Here is a 20,173-nt window from a genome sequence, read left to right as displayed (position 1 = left end):
TCAGAAAAATAAAAAAAAATTTAAAAAAAAAAGTGAAACTAAGAGACATTGATAAGAGTGTGGTGGTTGGGGGGGGGGGGAGGGGCACAAAGAAAACTAGATAGAAGGTGACAGAGGACAATCTGACTTTGGGTGATGGGTATGCAACATAAGTGAACGACAAGATAACCTGGAGTAGTTATCTTTGAATATGTGGATCCTGATTTATTGATGTCGCCCCATTAAAAATAAAATTATTAAAAATAATAATAATAAAAAAATAAAAATTAAAAAAAAAAGATTTTCTAAGGGAATAGAAATATTTTCTATTGATTTATTCTTCCTTTTCTTACATAGCTCACAAGTCTTTTCTTGCTAGCTCTCTTAATTTTCAACTTTTAAACAGTTTTCACATCTGAGACATACTGCATCCTCATATTTAGATTCCTTTTCTTATCAAATTTACATTTGCTAATGTGAAAATTAATATATCCCTGGATTAAAACCATGAAGGAAAGCACACCATATATATTGTCTAGGGCTAATTTAATGATTACTGTTTCATCAATAGAATTACCATATTAGCATTTTGTTTGAGACAAACTTACAAAAATGTAAAATTCAAATCTGGGAAAAAGAAAGTTATAGTACTTATCTGAATTTTATAAAAAATTTATTTTTGACATGAGTTAGATGACTTATGTGTTCATAATTGGTTCCATCTATGTATTTATTAGTATTCTAAGGAGGCTAATCATTCTTTGAAATGCCAGAATCTTATTTCAAAGAAATAATAACCTTTTCTTTTTGCAGTTTTCTCTTTTATGTCTTCTTTATACTGATGGGAGATTTTATGCTAATTGTCACAAGAGGCAAATATTAGCAGAAACAAAAAGTTTGCAGAAGTCTTTGCATTTATTTATTTTTATTTTTTATTTTTTTTATTTTTGTATTTTTCTGAAGCTGGAAACGGGGAGGCAGTCAGACAAACTCCCGCATGCGCTCAGCGGGGATCCACCCGGCACGCCCACCAGGGGGCAATGCTCTACCCATCCGGGGTGTCGCTCTGTTGCAACCAGAGCCACTTTAGCGCCTGGGGCAGAGGCCAAGGAGCCATCCCTAGCGCCCGGGCCATCTTTTGCTCCAATGGAGCCTTGGCTGCGGGAGGGAAAGAGAGAGACAGAAAGGAAGGAGAGGGGGAGGGGTGGAGAAGCAGATGGGTGCCTCTCCTGTGTGCCCTGGCTGGGAATCGAACCCAGGACTTCCGCACGCCAGGCCGACGCTCTACCACTGAGCAAACCGGCCAGGACTAGCATTTATTTTTAAAGATAAAACTCTTAGGAGGAGGATATTCTCAAATACATAAAGAATATGTTGAAGAAACAAAAGGTAGAAATTTTTTTCAGAAGAATAAAAATATTTCCTTAAATTCACAAGAAAGGCAAGCAAAGAAGCAAGACCTTACTCTTGGCTGGTACTGGAAAAGCAATAAACGCACTCTGAAGGATTGTGCACAGAACATCTCAGCAACCTGCATTGCAAGTAACCACTGAGTCCCGCATGCACCACAAACAGAACAGACATCTTCCCAAACAGAAGTGGCCACTGGATTAAAATCCTGGAGATTCAGCAATAACCTCTGTGAACTGAGGAACGAGGGACACTCCAACCTCTTTCACCCCCAAATTATGCCTTGAAGAGTCCTGAGAGCTTGAAATAGAATAAAATCATAATTAGTTCTTTCTGGTCAAAAATTAAGTGAAGTTATAGAAAATAATGTTTTTTCCATGGTAACAAATGTTTTATTTCTTAAATGATGAGTTATAGACAAAAATTCTACCCCTTGGATTTAGTAGCTGTTCTTGCAGAATTATTTCCTTTTCCCAGATGGTAATTAGGAGCGAGTGCATGGAAATTCTCTCTCTCTCTCTCTCTCTCTCTTTTTTTTTTTTTTTTTTTTTTACAAAACAGAGATATATCTTCACTAGTTCTATGTACAAATGATCATTTAAAAAGTTTTTTTTGATAATTCAATTGAAGTATTTGGCATTGCAGTAATATTTTTGTCATGTAGTCATGTTTCTATCCTCAAGGGGGCACTGTAATATAAGCTAAACTGCCTCCCAGAGGTGTTTCCAATGGGGAAAATGCTTCTTTCACTGAGTGTCTATTAATATGACATTTCCCATATATAATACCTGCACTCTTTCCAGTGCACCTCCAAACACAATAGGGTTGTCATGTAAAATGTAAAATTCCGTTTAAGATGAGTCAATCACCTTCTTCCCTTTTCCGTTTACCACTTTCACAGTTGAGATAGGCTTTGTCAGATCAATAAGAATATGATTAGCATTTTTGTTCTGTAAATGGTTAAGTAAAATTTAACACATGCAATTCGAGTGATTTGATGGGAGTATTTTTCAGTTTTTGCTAATTTTTACATGTTTGTATTTAAATCAAATATGTGTTTTTGGTAATAGCTTGGTCAAGTTACATATTTCCTGCAGAAGAAACCTCTTTCACTTTGAAAAATGATTGTGTTGAAAGAATTTCTGGAATAGTTTTGGGGAGGAAGAAGAATTTTCATTCTACCTGTCCAGGTTTTGACCTGAGAGTCCTCTCTTCACAATAAAAGACAGATTAACTGGAGAAAAACAAGCCGAGTTTACTAAGATATATACCTCTTGTTTACATGAGCGATAATCAGAAAAACTGAGTAAACACCCTGAAATGGCCCAAAACACCACCTTAATACCATTTTTAGCTAAAAACAAAACAAGATGTTGGGGGTGGGAGAGCCGATTACCGCAAACGATCAAGAAGGGCATAGGAAACGGGTATGGCTATTGTGCACGTTTAAATGAGGTAGGACAAGCTTTTCAAGGCACTTTCCACAGGATGAGTCTTCACATCACTCCTTATTGTAACACTTCCCTATTTTACTTCCCCTCTGAGAGTACTACGGGGACCCGGAGGGAGAGCCCTGGAGTGAAGCACCGCCGAGGCAGGGGAGTGCTAAGACCCGGAGGGAGAGCCCCGGAGTGGAGCACCGCCGAGGCAGGGGAGTGCTAAGACCCGGAGGGAGAGCCCCCGGAGTGGAGCACCGCCGAGGCAGGGGAGTGCTAAGACCCGGAGGGAGAGCCCCGGAGTGAAGCACCTCCGAGGCAGTGGTTCGTTCAGTGCACTGGGGAGTTCCTGAGCCCCGGGCCCCTCTTGCCGTTGTGCCCACGTCTGTTTTACCTCCACCTGCTCACTCTCTCCAGCCAATTCCATGATTTGCTCAAAAACTCCAACTATCTGGATGAAATATATTTGACAATCTCAACTTGCTTCTTTTTTATGTCCCTAGTAATGGAAATTCTGTTCATTTAGTCTTCAGACAGTTTTTAATAATTTATATGTCATTTAGTTGTCATTTTAATGTGATTGTGGGAGGAGGTGAACACAGTATTTTTCTTCTCTTACCATTTTGACCAGGAACCTACCATATAAGTTTTAGAAAAAACAAAACTATGAATAACACCAGTAAAAACTAGAAAATTATATTTTCAATGTCCTGTCTTACTTTCGGATTTTAAGACAACATAACTAGAAAAGTTACTTTATAGGGAAATGCTTTTCAGCTGCTAAAATGCTTTTTATAGGACCCTTATCCAAAATTGTGCTCTATTTCTTTAATACAAATTTAATATAACTACTACCAAAAACCTATGTGCTATGTCAGGTTACTGAATGTTATATCTTAGTATTCTTTATAAAATGAGCATTCCAACTCAAAACTTACTATTGAGAATTTCAACTATTAGCGTAGGTAGCCAGATATTAATAAGGGGAGGGAGCAAAGGGAATCAGACATTATTAAGCATATTAAACTAGGGAGCTGAATATAGTAAACCTGCTTCACTAGGAAGTTGCCACATTCTTAGCCTTCTCAGGGGACCCCTGCAGGCTCCACCCTTGGGAACTAATCCCCAAAGCAGGCAGGAGGGATCGTTACTGGTCATTACTGGGAGAAAAATAAAAACAGCAGAAGAAAGTCCTCTGCTGGACACATGCACAGGAGAAACCAGATGATGCAGCAGAACTTTTGGACACGTGTAACACAAGATGGCACAGGGCGAGCCGCTTCTCGTTTGAGGATCCAAAATGACAACACAGCGGGGGAGCCTTGCTTGGAAAAATGCTCAGATTGGATAAAGGACAGAGAACCCCAGCAGGTCTAGAAAATGGATTGAGCTGAGGGAGGACCCAACCCATACCTGGAAGAACTGGAAAATTGAAGGGTTAGTTGGAAAAAGTGTCCTGTCCTTCCCAAACCCTGACAATATAACCCCAATTTAACAAAGCTGTTGCTCTCTCATTTGCTCGGTAACATACCCTAACTCGCCCATTGGCTCTCAGGGTCTCCATAGCAGCCGTAGCAACCTCGGGGACTCCAAGCTCGAGCATGGGTACAGCAATGCAATGCCAGCCAGAGCACAGGAGGGAACAGAGACCATGCTAGCCAGACAGGAATAAAGGCTGAACTGGACTGAGCTTTGATATGGACTGAACCAATGGCACAGAATCTCTGAAACTTGGCCTTTGTTCTGGGCCTCATGAAGCCAAGGCTCGACTTTTTTTAACGCAGGATAGATAGTGATGGGACATTGGCAACCCGTGAGGCAGTCTGCCATTTCTATCCCAATGTATCTTACCAGAAGACCTCAGCTGCACAGGCAGGGTCTCAGAAATATTTTCCTTTAGACTCCACAAAAGGACCCTATTTTGATCGGCAACACAACTACATGTGTAAACACACCCGTAATAATTAAAGTTCAATTTTTTTTTTCAGAGAAAGACAGGAAGAGAAAGAGATGAAAAGAATCAACTCAGTTGAGGCACTTTAATTTTTCATTGATTGCTTTCTCATATGTGCCTTGATTGGAGGGCTTCAGGCGAGAAAGTGACCCCTTGATCAAGTCAAGTGACCTCGGGTTTCAAGCCAATGACTTTGGGCTCAAGCCAGTGACCTTTGGGCTCAAGCCAGCGAGCTTTGGGCTCAAGCCAGCGACCATGAGATCATGTTGATGATCCCACACTCAAGCCAGCGACCTCACGCTCAAGCTGGTGAGACTGTGCTCCAACTGGTTGAGCCCGTGCTCAAGCTGGTGACCTCGGGGCTTGAACCTGGGACCTCAGCATCCTACATCAACACTTTATCCACTGCACTGCCACCAGTCAAGCAAAGTTCAAATTTTATAGGAGTTCCTTAACAGGAACTCTGTACTGTCTTTGGTGATCAAATCACCTTTGGATTTAGTTCATAAATTAGTGTATACTCTAGAATTATGGAATTATGGTTGGATTTCTTTTCTGGGACCTAGGATGAAACAGAGGACACAAAATTCCTCACTAAGGTGCAGAATCTGGGTTGATCTATTTATTTAGTCTTAGGGAACAGAAATGGAACTGCACAGACATCCAAGTCTAGTGGCTATCATTTTGGCAGAAGAAAGATTTCAGTTAAAAAAATCACTAACAGCTGGAAATAAAAAATATCCATAAACAAACCATTTACAAACATGTGTCATGTTCCAGGTATCTTCTCTAAAATATGACTACAAACCTTCTCAAACGGGTTTTTCTGTGATAGGGCTAGCAGATGCCATTGGAGGAACAGAAAACAAACGAACAACAACAAAAACAGGTGCACAGGACACGTGAAAATCCAAAGCAAATAAAATATGTAAGCATCAACATCACAAATGATTACACTTCAACCAAGAGTTTGGCTCAGTATATAGAACTCCTAAACTGATTGTATTGGACATTAAAAACTGACACTGTGGCCCTTCAATCCTTGTTTCTTCTGAGAGTACCAATTCTCAATAGCTTTGAGAGTTTGAATTATCTCAGGACAGTGAATTTCCAGGTAATATTTATTTATCATAGACATTAATTAAGCCTCAAGGCTATAGATGATAAAAAGGCCACATACTAATCCTACATGGTGGGCCCTACAAACTCAAAGCCTAAAAGTCACTTCCATAGGATGGTCTGAAATTAAAACTTCCAAACTAAAAATGAGTCGTGGCAGGTATTCATGTTGTAGGCTGGTATTTTTCTTGACAAAGGTCAATCTTTCACTGAGCCTGTCGTCTTTTTTAATCTACTGGTAACATACCTTTGGAGTGTCAGGTTAATTTCCTTTTTCCAGACCCTTCAGGTTACAATCTCCCACCAAAGCAGGAGACCACAGAACCTCTCGTTGTTGTTATCATGTTAACTCTCCTGTACTCACTTAAGTAAGAGAAGTATGTTTTTTACTTTTTATCCATCCCGAGATTTCCACCTGCCCCTACCCCCACTTTGCTCTCTCCCTCCTCACTAATCTGTCACCAATGGTTTCATGGAACCCCCTTACGTCTTCTCCTCTGATTCTAGTGTAAAAAATAAGGTGCAAAACTCCATTCACTGGAGCATTTTCTCAATCTGTTGAGATTTTGCTTTCTGGCAATTGTCATGAGTTTGACTCAAATAAATTCACAAAAATTCTTATAGGGTTGGACCTTTCTTACACTGACAAACTCACAGCACTATTGAGCTTACTCACACCAGCTCTTTGTTGAGAACAGCCTCTATTCAGTACTCCTTGAAAAGCAGGTATCCCTTGCTTTTCAAAAGTTCAGGTTACGCTTCATTGCTTTTACAAAAGACATCAATACGTCTTTTCGCTAATCAAAAAGAATTAGCACTTTATGTAAAAAAGGCAAAAAGTGCCCTGGCCGGTTGGCTCAGCGGTAGAGCGTCGGCCTAACGTGCGGAGGACCCGGGTTCGATTCCCGGCCAGGGCACACAGGAGAAGCGCCCATTTGCTTCTCCACCCCTCCGCCGCGCTTTCCTCTCTGTCTCTCTCTTCCCCTCCCGCAGCCAAGGCTCCATTGGAGCAAAGATGGCCCGGGCGCTGGGGATGGCTCCTTGGCCTCTGCCTCAGGCGCTAGAGTGGCTCTGGTCGCAATATGGCGACGCCCAGGATGGGCAGAGCATCGCCCCCTGGTGGGCAGAGCATCGCCCCTGGTGGGCGTGCCGGGTGGATCCCGGTCGGGCGCATGCGGGAGTCTGTCTGACTGTCTCTCCCCGTTTCCAGCTTCAGAAATGAAAAAAAAAAAAAAGGCAAAAAGTGAAAACAGTGCTCAGTGTTCTTTTTGCAGTGAGCTGTACAGAGGCAGTGCTCACCTCGGGCAGTGATAGTGGCACCACCAAGCTTCTTCCCTGAGAACTAAACTCAGCATCTCAGCATGAAAACACTATAACTCTGAGCTGTGTCTATCAGCATCTGTGACTGATCTTGATTTACTTTGTGCATTCATTAGCATGATGCGTCCTAAGGTATCAGAAAAGACCAAGAGAGCTAGTAAGAGTGTTCTACCTAGTGTAACATTGCACGTGATTAAAAATATTTGGTATGATATGGTAGGTTATATTTTGATTCTGGGAACACTCAAAAAATCTTCTGTATAAATTCATGGTAGATGCTCCCTTCATTTACATCATTTCAATTTACAAAAATGTTTCATAGAAATGTGTGCGTATTGGCATAAGTAGCTAGATATTATTAATAAGGGAAGGGAGCAAAGGGAATCAGACATTAAAAAGCCTGCTTGCTTTACTAGGAAGTTACAGCTTCACACACTCCCCGGGACACCCTCTGCTGCATCAGAACCTAATCCCTCAAAGCAGCAGCACACTCAGGGAGAAAAGAACAGTAGAGAAATTGCTCTATTGGACGCATATCTAGTAGAAATCAACCTGGCACAGGGGGAGGTGCTTCTACTCTGGGTTATGTGCAGTGGGAACAAGATGGCGACCATAGAGGCCTATCTCTCTAGTCTGAGAAAGAGATCAAAGTAGGGACACAGAACCCCAAAAAACCTAGAAAATGGATTGGTTAGGGGAAGGGTCCAACACCAGCCCATGAAAGACTGAGCAGTTATATGGTTAGTGCAGTGGTGGGATTCAAGTAATTTAACAACCAGTTCTCTACCCTAATAATTGTTTTAAGTATAAAAAAAAGATATACCAAAAGGTAGTTTATTATTTCATGCATTTAATACTTAAATATGAACAATAAAAGAGATACACAAAACTAGATTATAAGAATGTTTTAAAATATTAAAAAAAATATTTAATAATACCTGACAAAAAACAATAAAACTATTATTTAAGGTATTTCCATATTGCTTCTTGATTGGCATCCTCACAATCCTTGCGACTTTTTTCACCTATGGCCATAATGAACATTACTATGGATGCTTAGAATACACTGTTGCACAGGAACCCTGATTACAAGTGCCATTTTAACAACCGGTTCACTGAACTCAACAAAAATTTAGGTGTCGGTTCTGCCGAACCGCTGTGAACCAGCTGAATCCCACCTCTGGGTTAGTGTAAAGGACTTTGAGTCCTTCCCAAAACCCAAGACAATATAAGCAGCTTAACAAAGAGCTAGCTCCCTCATCTTGTCTCTCTCTGTCTCCCCCCATAAACACTCTTACCCGGTTCATTCACGAGCTCTCCAAGTAGCAATGTGGCCTCAGAGCTGTGCAGGTTGGCCACCACCTGGGGACTAGCAGCCCCGGGGGCTCACAAGTCAAGTTTCGGTGCAGTCTGGGCGTTATGCCAACAAGAGCACAGCCAGGAACACAGACTTTGCTAGCAAACAGGGCAAAAACTGGACTGGACTGAGCTTCCCTATGGATTGAACCATGGCACAGAGTATCTGGACATTGTTCTCTCTTCTCTAAAAGTATAAAAATAAAAAATAATAAATTTTAAAATAATAAAGTTGTTTCCTCTGGGGGGGGCAGTAAGGGAACATGTTTTGAGTTTTAACCAAAAAATATATATTTTTTAAAAACTAACATAATATCTGTGTGCACTTTTTTAATGAGATGAAAAAAATACAACATTTTTAAGTAAAGACTTAAAATTACCACTTTGAAAATATAATATAGGTAAGGTAGAGATTAAAAAATTATTTAAGTTGAGAGAGGAAGGACTCAAAAGGCTGACTAAGACAGTTTGAAAAGTAACAAAACTCAGCTGTGAACCCCTTTATCATCTCCCTGAAATAAACTTGCAGCACCAGCAAGGAAAATGGGATATGTGAATAGTCAAGGACAGACAGTCCAAAACTCACCTCCGACTTCCTCCCCTCCCAGAGACACAAAAGTCATGTAGGTCTGCAGACAAAGAAGTCAAAGAAATCAGGCCTTGTCACGTGAAAACTAAAGCTGTAAAGATATATAAGACATAAGAGATCTAACTTCGGGGAGCTCGTGCTTTGGTGCTACTAGTCTCACGTGCTCCACCAGCTACTAATAAATTCCTCTTCTTTCATTAAATTGTCTGGACCTCTGTCCTCTGTCAGCTGTAATTCCTACAAAATAATTAGCTAGGATTGGTGGTATGTTCACAGTGTACTAAGGAAAAAGTAAATTTGTGTGCTCACATGAGTCACAAAGATGGATAATGTAAATTAATTAAAATATTCTGTACATTGCCTGACCTGAAGTAGTGCAGTGGATAAGGCATGAACCTGGAGCGCTGGGGTTGCCAGTTTGAAATCCAGGGTTTATTCAGTCGAGGCACATACAAGAAGCAACCATGTGGCCCTGGCCAGTTAGCTCAGTCGGTTAAGAGCATCATCCCAAAACAACAAGGTTGCGGGTTCATTTCCTTAGCCAGGGAACACACAGGGAAGCAGCCAATGAGTGCAAAACTGAGTAGAACAACAAATGAATGCTGCCTTTCCTCCTCCCCCCTTCCTCTCTTTGTCTCCGAAACTAAAAAAGATTAAGCCCTGGCAGATAGCTCAGTCAGTTGGAATGTCATCCCAGATTCAGAGGTTGCCAGTTGGATTCCCCCGTCAGGGCTCATACAGGAGTAGCTTGATATTCCTGTCTCTCTCTCTCCTGGCCTCTCTCAAAAGAAGAAGGAGAAGAAGAAGAAGAAGAAGAAGAAGAAGAAGAAGAAGCAGCAAATATGCTTCCTCTTTCTATCTCTCTCTTAAATCAATAAATAAAATCTTTAAAAATATAAATAAATAAAAAATAAAATTTCTGCACATTGTCAAATCAATAAAACAAAAAAATAAAAGCAGAAATGACATAGACAGCAGACATGTTAAAATATTTAATACTTGAATTAGGGAGGAAGTCTAGAAAACATAACAAGATGTATGTTAAATTATGAATTTATGTCAAAAAATTATAGTATACTGCTAATGTACTATATAATTTGTTGTTTACAGAAGAAAAATTATGATGTATTGCTAAAACGGACAAAAAATGTTATTTGTGTACTCTAAATAAAAAAGTCTTTATCTTAAATATAAGATAATAAACCAAAATAAATAGGAAAAAAATAAATATATTAATAGCATACAAACAAACTAAAAATCTGATAAACAATCATAATTTATTTTAGTTTTTACTCTTTGGCTGTGACAGTAATTATTTAAAACCATTTTGTCCTAGAAAAATGTTAGCTGGAATTTGTGTGTGTAGTATCATTTTGTTGAGCAAGGAAAATAAGACAAAATATTTCACAGTTATTTTTTCAAATGAATACAATGTAGAGTGTAATGATCAATGCATTTCTCTTTATAAAGTCACAGAAGCAGAACACATTAATTTATTGTGTACTTTTATGTGTCATGTGCCTAATATTAGTAAGTACTTTATTCACTCATCCCCCACACTGCTCCATTTTCTGCTCTTTCAATTATATGAAACAAATTGCCATTCTTGACTCTTGTGCCAAATGATTTCATAATCAACTCATTCAGGGACAGATTTTTAGATTCAATGAAATACTTGTGGAACATCATTCACTACTTTGTTCAGTGCTGTAGCCTTTAACTAAGATGAATTGGCCATCATCTCTATCCTTAGAAAATAACCTGATACTGAAAATTTCTTTCTGACACTGAATTGACAGAAAAATTACCAAATTTTAGAGTTTACTATTCAAATAATAAATGAATTCTGTGTCCTAGTATGTTATTACAGTACCAATTTTGTTTAACATAAAATGTCCTTTAATCATCTTCATAGTTCTTTAGCTTCTGGTGCTTTAAATAAAAATCATTAAAGCTCTTGTATTCTATAGTTAGAAAAAGGATAAATGGACAAGAGGTCACCTTCCAGGCCTGGCCTGTGGAGGCACAGTGGATAGAGCATCAACTTGGACCGCTGAGATCGCCTGCTCGAAACCCTGAGCTTGACACATACGACAAGCAACCAATGAACAGCTAGAGTAAAGCAACTATTTCTTGTCCCTCCATCCTCCTCTCTCGTAAAATCAATAAAATTTAAAAAGAAAAAAGAGTTTACCTTTTATTCATTTAGATGCATATTCAGAATTGTTTTTGTGTTTATTGTTGCAAATTTTTTTACTTGCATTTCCTGCTTTTTTGCTTTTGTTGTCTTTGCACTCATTGTTTTTGCACTCGTTACCGGTATATTACAGTAGGTTACATTTTATCATGTTCTGCCAAAAATGGCTCAGAAAGATTTTCTTACCGTGTTGAATTCAAGTTAAAAGTGATCCAGTTTGCAAAAGTGAATGGAAATTGTGCTGCTGAACGTAAGTTTGGTCCTCCTCCAACTGAGAAATCAATCTGAGACTGGCTACGGGAAGAAGAAACCTTACTGAAAACACCACGGCAGAAGAAGGCCATGAGAGGCAAGTCAGCAAACTGGCCTGGTGTAGAGAGGGAATTGAAGACACGGATTGAAGAACAAAGGGCAATTGGAATTCTTGTGTTCACAAAGATGGTTCAGCATGAGGCACGAAGAATTGCTGATGAAAAAGAAGTTACTGATTTCAAAGGAGGACACAATTGGTGCTTCAGGTTCATGAAACGGAATGGACTAAGCATGTGTACACTCACCAGACTTGCCCAACAGATGCCTGAAAGCTATGAGCAGAAAGTCCTTGAATTTCATCGTTTTGTCATTCAATGTCGGAAGACACATCAGTTTGAGTTGGGACAGATTGCAAATATGGACAAAGTCTTCCTTCAATCTGATGTCCCAAATAACAGAACTGTTGATAAGAAGGGGGTGAAAACTATAACTGTGAAGACAAGGGGACATGAAAAGAGCCATTATACAGTTGTTCTAGCTTGTTGTGCCTATGGAAACAAGCTGCCTCCTATGCTGATTTTCAAACACAAGACAATGTCAAAAGAAGACATTCCTCGAGGAGTGACTGTCTACGTTCATGACAAAGGTTGATGGATAAGGATAAGATGAAGATCTGGTTTGAGAAAATTTGAAGAAGGAGACCAGGTGGGCTTTTATACAAACCTGCTCTATTGGTGCTTGATCAGTTCAGGGCACACATAACAAAAAACACAAAGTAATGGCTGCAGAGCAAAATCCAAAACTTGCCATTATACCTGGAGGTTTGACATCCCAGCTCCAAACATTTGATGTCAGCATTAACAAATCCTTCAAAGCTGCCATAAGAGACAATTAGAACCAACGGATGAAGTCTTTTGGGGACAATTTGACACCAGGAAGAGTGTAGGAAGAGTGAAGAAACCAACTATAGGAGAAGTTTTTACCTGGGTGAAAAGATCCTGGGATAATATCAAGATTGAGATCACTGTCAAGTCATTTAAGAAGTGTGGCATTTCAAATGTCGTAGATGGAACTGAGGATTAGGCAATATATGAAGACAGTGATTCGTATTCAGACACAGATGAGAACAAGATAATGGATGGGAGTTTTGACAGTGATGAGGAATTATATGAATTTTATAATGAATAAAACTTGAGTTCAATAACTTTATGTAATACTTTTTTTTCCCAAATTTTGGGCCCCAAAATTAAGGTGCGTCTTATACATACAGGTGTCTTCTACATGGGGAAATATGGTATGTTTAATACTTAATAACAGGTCAGGCTTGAGGAAAAATTTTTGTTCTTAAACATTTGATATTATTTTGGTTCCAAGTATAACTCTAAATATATCTAAGAATAATTTCTAGAAGTATTTTTAGAAATTATTGATATAAAATTTCCTTCTGGTATATTCAGCATATGTTATCATTTTTTTTCTTCTTTTCTTTCCTTCCTTTCTTCCTTCCTTCTTTCCTTTCTTCCTTCCTCCCTCCCTCCCTTCTTCCTCTTTCTTTCTTTCTTTCTTCATTTCTTTCTTTCTTTCTTTTTTTTGTAGTCCTTAGGGTACCTAGCACTGTGCCATACCTATAATAAGCACAAAGGGTGGGGAAAAAGTAGGTTTACAGTTGTTCATATGAAAAATAATATAATAATTAATAAACAATACAAAAATAAACTCTCTGTTTCACATACTAACAACTGTATATGATTTAACCCGTGACCTCAAAAAGTTCACCAGAGATGGGTATAAATTAAATGTTAGACTTTGTTTGATAAGAGCAGGTAACTCAGAAATTGATCATAGACCATACTTGGTTCTAGTGTCAGAAGATGTAGGTCAGGGATCACCAATTGTCAGCATAGCACCATCACACATTTCTAATTGAGACTTACAGTCCAGATTTTCATTTTTGATCTAGTTTGAAAGATCCAAATATGTATAGATTGTATACTGTTCACAAAAATTAGAAGATATTTTATCACTTCATATTCATTTTGAAATATCCCCTAATTTTTGTGAGTAGTATATTTTATTTAAATTGGGATCTGTCCTGAGAGAAATTCACCAGTGGGTAATCCACATGGATTAGATGCCACTTTCTCTCACCTTCCTGGAGTATGTCTATGAAGGCATCTCATTCATGTTTAGAAAGCAAATGCATCATTTATTGCAAGTTAATAATGGAGCAGTGTATTAGATTAAAGTAAGACCAACACAATTTGATCATTGCTAGATCCACTCTTCACTACCCATTATTAGCACTTAAATGAAACTCTAGATAATATTATGCCCCAAAGAGGAGATATGCCCTTGGGTGTCCAGGACAAGGGAAATATGTGTTATTCTCCAGGAGCCGGAAGCTTCAGCATGACAAGAAAGATTTGAAAAGCACATGGTTTTATCTAACTTGAATCTTGTTTCTTTGGCTTACTTCATTGGAATGTTTTCTCTCTTAAGGGACTCATGTTGTGTAGCACTCATATGACATGCTGGAGTTCCAAAACCAAGGATCATATAGATCAATAAAAATATTTTAATATATATTTTTGGTTAAAAATTTGTTTAAAATAACATTGAACACTGACCAGAGATTCAGTTGGTTAGAGTATTATCCCAATACACCATGGTTGTGGGTTTGATCCCTGTTCAGGCACATATAAGAATCAACCAGTCTCATTGAATGTAAGGGCAGCTGTTCCGATTTGGGTTTTTGCAAGCTGTGTGTGCACTTGAGCAAGCATGTCTAAGGGACTTTCAGTTGACATTGATCTTAGCACCACTTACTCTTTTTTTTTTTTTTTTTTTTTTTGTATTTTTCTCAAGCTAGAAACGGGGAGAGACAGTCAGACAGACTCCCGCATGTGCCCGACCGGGATCCACCCGGCACGCCCACCAGGGGCGACGCTCTGCCCACCAGGGGGCGATGCTCTGCCCCTCCGGGGCGTCGCTCTGCCGCGATCAGAGCCACTCTAGCGCCTGGGGCAGAGGCCAAGGAGCCATCCCCAGCGCCCGGGCCATCTTTGCTCCAATGGAGCCTTGGCTGCGGGAGGGGAAGAGAGAGACAGAGAGGAAGGAGGGGGGTGGAAAAACAAATGGGCGCTTCTCCTATGTGCCCTGGCCGGGAATCAAACCCGGGTCCCCCGCACGCCAGGCCGACGCTCTACCGCTGAGCCAACTGGCCAGGGCAGCACCACTTACTCTTATGTGGGTGTGGTCCAGAACAAAAAAGTAGAAATAATTGCCAACAATCAAGGAAACCAAACTACCCTAAGTTATATTGCCTTTACTGATGCTGAATGTTTGCTCAGGCCCTTGGATAGTTCCCGTTCAATTCCCATTCAGGGCACACAAGAGAAGCAACCATCTGCTTCTCTCCACCTCCCTCTCTCCCTTCTCTTCCTCTTTCCTTCCTGCAGCCAGTGGCTCGATTAATTTGAGCTTTGGCCCTGAGCGCTAAGGATAGCTCAGTTGGTCCCAGTGTGTCAGCCTCAGGTGCTAACAATAGCTCAGTTGATTCGAGCATTGGCCCTATACAGGGTTTGCTGGATGGGTCCTGGTCAGAGTGCCTGTAGAGTCTGTCTCACTACTGCTTCTCCTCTCACAAAAAAAAAAAAATGTCTGGTCATTGACACCGCAAAAAAACGCAGTTACAATGAATCCTACAACATGATTTTTTATGCCAAATGATTGATTAGACATAGATTTGATGATGCTATTGTTCAATCTGATATTAATCATTAATCCTTCATGGTGGTGAATGATGTTGACAGGCCCAACAGTCTAATAAAAGGGAGAGACAAAAAGTTTTTATCCAGAAGAGGTGTCATCTGTGGTTTTGACAAAAGTGAAGGAAATCGCAGAAGCCTACCTTGGGAAAACTATTACCAATGCTGTCATCACAGTACCTGCTTACTTCAGTGACTCTCAGCATTGCGTTATCAAAGATACTAGAACTATTGCTGGTCTCAATGTACTTAGAATCATCTGCCACTGCCATTGCTTATGGCTTAGACAAAATATTGGAGCTGGAAGAAACATGCTGATCTTTGACTTGGGAGGTGGCACTTTCATTATGTCAATTCTCAATTCTCACAATTGGAGATGGAGTCTTAATGGTCAAAAATATAGCTGAGAACACCCACATAGGTGGAAAAGACTTAATAACCTAATGGCCAACCATTTTACTACACAGTCCAAGTGCAAGCGTACAAAGGACATCAGTGATAACAAAAGAGCTGCGTTGCCTTTGTACTGCTGTGAACATGCTAAGTGTACTACTGTCTCTTCCAGCACCCAGACCAGTATTAAGACTGATTTGCTCTAGAAGGATACTTGTATCACCTGTGCCTGATTTGAAGGATTGAATGCTGACCTTTTCCGTGGCACCCTGGACCATAAAGAGAAAACCCTTTAGGATGCCAAGCTTGACAAGTCCCAGATCAATGATATTGTCCTGGAGGGTGGTTCTACCCATATCCCTAAGATTCAGAAACTCTTATAGGATTCTCCAATGAAAAAGATTTGAATAAGAGCATGAACTCTGATGAGGCTGCTGCTTATGGTGCAGTTATATAAGAAGCTATCCTTTCTGGAGACAAATCCAAAAATGTTCAAGATCTGTTGCTGTTGGATATTACTCCTCTTTCCCTTGGCATTGAGGCTGCTGGTGGAGTCATAACTGTCTTCATCAAGTACAATATTATCATTCCTACCAAACCGACACACATCTTCACCACCTACTCTGATGACCAGTCTGTGTGCTCATTCAGGTTTATGAAGGTGAGTGTGCCATGACCAAGGATAATAATCTGCTTGGCAAGTTTGAACCCACTGGCATACTTTGTGCACCTCAGCGAGTTCCTCAGAGTGAAGTCACTTTTGATATTGATACCAATGGCATCCTCAATGTCTCTGCTCTGGATAAGAGTCCACGAGAAGAGAACAAGATTACCTTCACTAAAGACAAGGGTTGTCTGAGCAAGGAAGACATTGAGCACATGGTTCAGGAAGCTGAGAAGTGCCAAGCTGAAGATGCGAAGCAAGGGGGCAAGGTGTCTTCCAAGAATTCACTTGAAGCCTGACCTGTGGTGGCGCAGTGGGTAAAAGCGTCGACCTGGAACACTGAGGTCACCGGTTCGAAACCCCAGGCTTGTCTGGTCAAGGCACATATGGGAGTTGATGCTTCCTGCTCCTCCCTCTGTTCTTTCTATCTCTTTCCTCTCTCTGTCTCTTTCTCTCTCTGTGTCTCCTCTCTCTAAAAAAATAAAAAAATAAAATGTAAAAAATAAATAAATTGTAAAAAAAAAAGACTAAGCTAAAAAAAAGAATTCACTTGAATTCTATGCATTCAACATGAAAGCAACTGTTGAAGATGAAAAACTTCAAGGCAAGATCAGTGACAATGACAAACAGAAGATTCTTGATAAGTGCAGTGAAATCATCACCTGGCTTGATTAAAACCAGACTACAGAAAATGAAGAATTTGAACATCAGCAGAAAGTAGCAGGTGCAAGAAGCAGGTCAGGAGGAATGCCTGGGGGGTTTCCTGGTGGTGGAGCCTGTCCATCTAGTGGTGCCTCCTCTGAGCCCACCATTGAAGAGGTTGAGTAAGCCAACCTTGAGCATAGATTTAGCATTTTTCATACAAAATATGGAAGGACCCAAATTTGTAGCAAATTTCATGGCAGTTGTAAAAGTTGAGCTGCTGTATAGTCAATAACTGGGCATTCTTGATACTTGAGTATGGACTGTGTGCACAGGGAAGGAAATAATGAACTTTATAAGCACTGTGCTGTAAAGCGGAAAATGCAAGGTCGTAAATAAAACTATTTAAAATTGGCAAAAAATGAAAAAAAAGAATCAATCAACAAATACATAAGTAAATTGAACAACAAATTGATGTTTCTCTCTCTAAAATCAATCAATAAAAAATTTTAAAGCATAATTTATATATTACAAAATTAAACTTAGTCCTCCATACATGCGATTACTTTGACAGTAAGTCAGAGCAAATTTGGACTTTCACCGCCAACAAAATTAGAGGTTGGTGGGACACAAAAGGTTTTCCTAAGATCCAAATTCTGTTTGAAACAAGGAGAAATATTATAAGCCTTTTCTAACCTATCTAGAGCTGAAATGATGTATAGTTGTGACATTTAACCATAATTTTTTTTTATATCATTTGAGGAGAGTTCAGTAAGGAACAGTCCCTTGATTTTTTTTCTGTTTGTTTGAAAAAAATTTGAATGCTGGTACAAATTTGAGACAAGAATGTCTTATGGGAACTCCGAAAAAGAATCACATGTCAGACTTATTTGAAAACAATAAATTACAGCCTTGTTATTTCTTTTTGTTTTGTTTTTTGAGAGGGAGAAGAGAGAGAGAGAAGTATCAACTCATTTTTCTACTTAGTTCTGCACCCTTTAATTACTTCTCATATGTGCCCTGAATGGGGCTCAAATCAATGACCTTGAGGTCAAGCAGGCAACCTCAGGATTGAGCCAGCTATCCCAAGATCGAGCGAGTGACCCAGGATCAAGCCAGCAACCCCAGGGTCCAGCCAGCGACCCTGGGAACCAGTGACCTTGGTGCTCTGGGATGACGCTCTATCTATTATCCACCAGCCGGAGCTATAGTCATGTCATTTCCATCTTTTTTCCAAAGAGAAAAATTACATTAAACATATGATTCATCTAAAAGTTTCAGGACAATAAAAGGGAATTTGAACATAATCATCCAGGAAAATCCACCTCTTGATGTTTCCTGTCAAATGGGAATATCATTTTACTTGTCCTTATTAGGCAAAATAACATTCAATGGCAAGAGGTTATTTTGAGATAATTAGGCTCTCAGGAGCAAACGAATTGAGACAAAATTTGTCAAGGCAAACAAAGTATTTTAAAAATAATTAATAGTTAATAAAAGTATTTAAATAATAACAGCAATTTAGAGTTGCCAGGTGAGGTAACTTCTAATTTGACTTACTTTTTAAAACACCAATCTTCAGTGATTTCAAATGAACCCGGGGATGGGCAACATTGGATGAAATTTGTCATAGTGACAACAAACCATAGATGACAAATTGTGCTTAAGCACTCTCACTTCTTGTTTTCTTTCCTTTTTTTTTTTTTTTTTTAAATGTTTATTGTATTGATTTATTTTTAAGTGAGAGGCGGGGAGATAGTGAGGCAAACTCCTGCATGCGTGCTGACCAGGACCCACCCGGCAACTCTCGTCTGGAGCTGATGCTAGAATCAACCAAGCTATCCTCAGCACCTGAGGCCAACCCTCAGACCAAGCAAGCCGTTGGCTATAAGAGGGGAAGAGGGAAAGAAGGAAGAGAGGGAGAAAGAGAGAAGCAGATGATCATTTCTCTTGTGCGCCCTCACCGGAAATTGAACCCGGGACATTCATATGCTGAGGCAACGCTCTATCCACTGAGCCACTGGCTATGGCTATTTTATTGATTTAGAGAGAGAGGGAGAGAGAGAGAAAGGGAGAAAGGGAGAGAAAGGAACATCAATCTGCTCTTTCATATACCCTGACTGGGGATCAAAATGGCAACTTCTGTGCTTCAGGATGATGCTCCAACCAAATGAGCCATCTGGCCAGCGCTCAGACCTTGTTTTCTTAACTTGCTTACCAACAATGCATTGTAATACATACAGAGTTAATATCGAGGAATACTGAGTGGTCCCTGGAGTTCATGAACTGAATATTTTTTCCTAAAATAACTTTTGTCTCCTTGTTTTAAGCCCCCCCCCCCTCCTTTCCAGCAATGTAGCAAAACTTTTCTGTGATTGATGACTTCCACAATTCTCTAGATTTTTTTTTTTTCCTTTCCGCATTTCTCTGAAGCGGGAAACGGGGAGAGACAGTCAGACAGACTCCCGCATGCACCCGACCGGGATCCACCCCGCACGCCCACCAGGGGCAACGCTCTGCCCACCAGGGGGCGACGCTCTGCCCCTCCGGGGCATCACCCTGCTGCGACCAGAGCCACTCCAGCGCCTGGGGCAGAGGCCAAGGAGCCATCCCCAGCACCCGGGCCAACTTTTGCTCCAATGGAGCCTTGGATGCGGCAGGGGAAGAGAGAGACAGAGAGGAAGGAGGGGGGGAGGGGTGGAGAAGTAGATGGGCGCCTCTCCTATGTGCCCTGGCCGGGAATCGAACCCGGGACTTCCGCACGCTAGGCCGACGCTCTACCACTGAGCCAACCGGCCAAGGCCTTAAATATGTTTTCTAGAAAAACAAAGTAGATGTTTCCCTAGTCCGTTTTCTTGAACTGAAAGTACCTGTTGATTTTAGCATTTAGTGTCGTCATACAAAAAACCCAAACTCATCATTAACAGATGTAACATTCAAGATTTCAATTTTTTTTATAATCCTTAATTATAATTAAGGATTTAAGATGTGGTCATTTCTAATGGGAACATGGTAATGGTGACCAACAAAAGAAATATCACCTAGAAAGGGCATCTACAGCCTTGGCCGGTTGGCTCAGTGGTAGAGCGTTGGCC

General features: G+C 40.2%; 1 long non-coding RNA gene, 2 other non-coding genes and 1 pseudogene across 3 annotated transcripts in view; 2 read left to right on the top strand and 2 right to left on the bottom strand.

The window, feature by feature from the left end:
- The window catches only part of LOC136383907 (uncharacterized), a 64,578-nt gene extending 55,994 nt beyond the window's left edge, over positions 1 to 8,584 (bottom strand). The window contains exon 1 of the long non-coding RNA XR_010747502.1: positions 8,517 to 8,584. This is a non-coding gene — a long non-coding RNA (uncharacterized lncRNA). The remainder of the gene's footprint in view (positions 1 to 8,516) is intronic.
- On the top strand, positions 6,740 to 6,815 carry TRNAV-AAC (transfer RNA valine (anticodon AAC)). The gene has a single exon. It is a non-coding gene; the product is annotated as a tRNA-Val (tRNA).
- Positions 8,585 to 14,393: 5,809 nt separating the features above from the next.
- On the top strand, positions 14,394 to 17,264 carry LOC136384058 (heat shock cognate 71 kDa protein-like; annotated as a pseudogene).
- Positions 17,265 to 19,805: 2,541 nt separating this feature from the next.
- Positions 19,806 to 19,881, bottom strand: TRNAA-AGC (transfer RNA alanine (anticodon AGC)). The gene has a single exon. It is a non-coding gene; the product is annotated as a tRNA-Ala (tRNA).
- Between the last annotated feature and the right edge of the window lie 292 nt (positions 19,882 to 20,173).

The sequence above is a fragment of the Saccopteryx leptura genome, chromosome 12 (genome assembly GCF_036850995.1).
Source record: "Saccopteryx leptura isolate mSacLep1 chromosome 12, mSacLep1_pri_phased_curated, whole genome shotgun sequence".
Lineage (NCBI taxonomy): Eukaryota > Metazoa > Chordata > Mammalia > Chiroptera > Emballonuridae > Saccopteryx > Saccopteryx leptura.
This window is presented reverse-complemented; position numbering and strand designations above follow the sequence as displayed.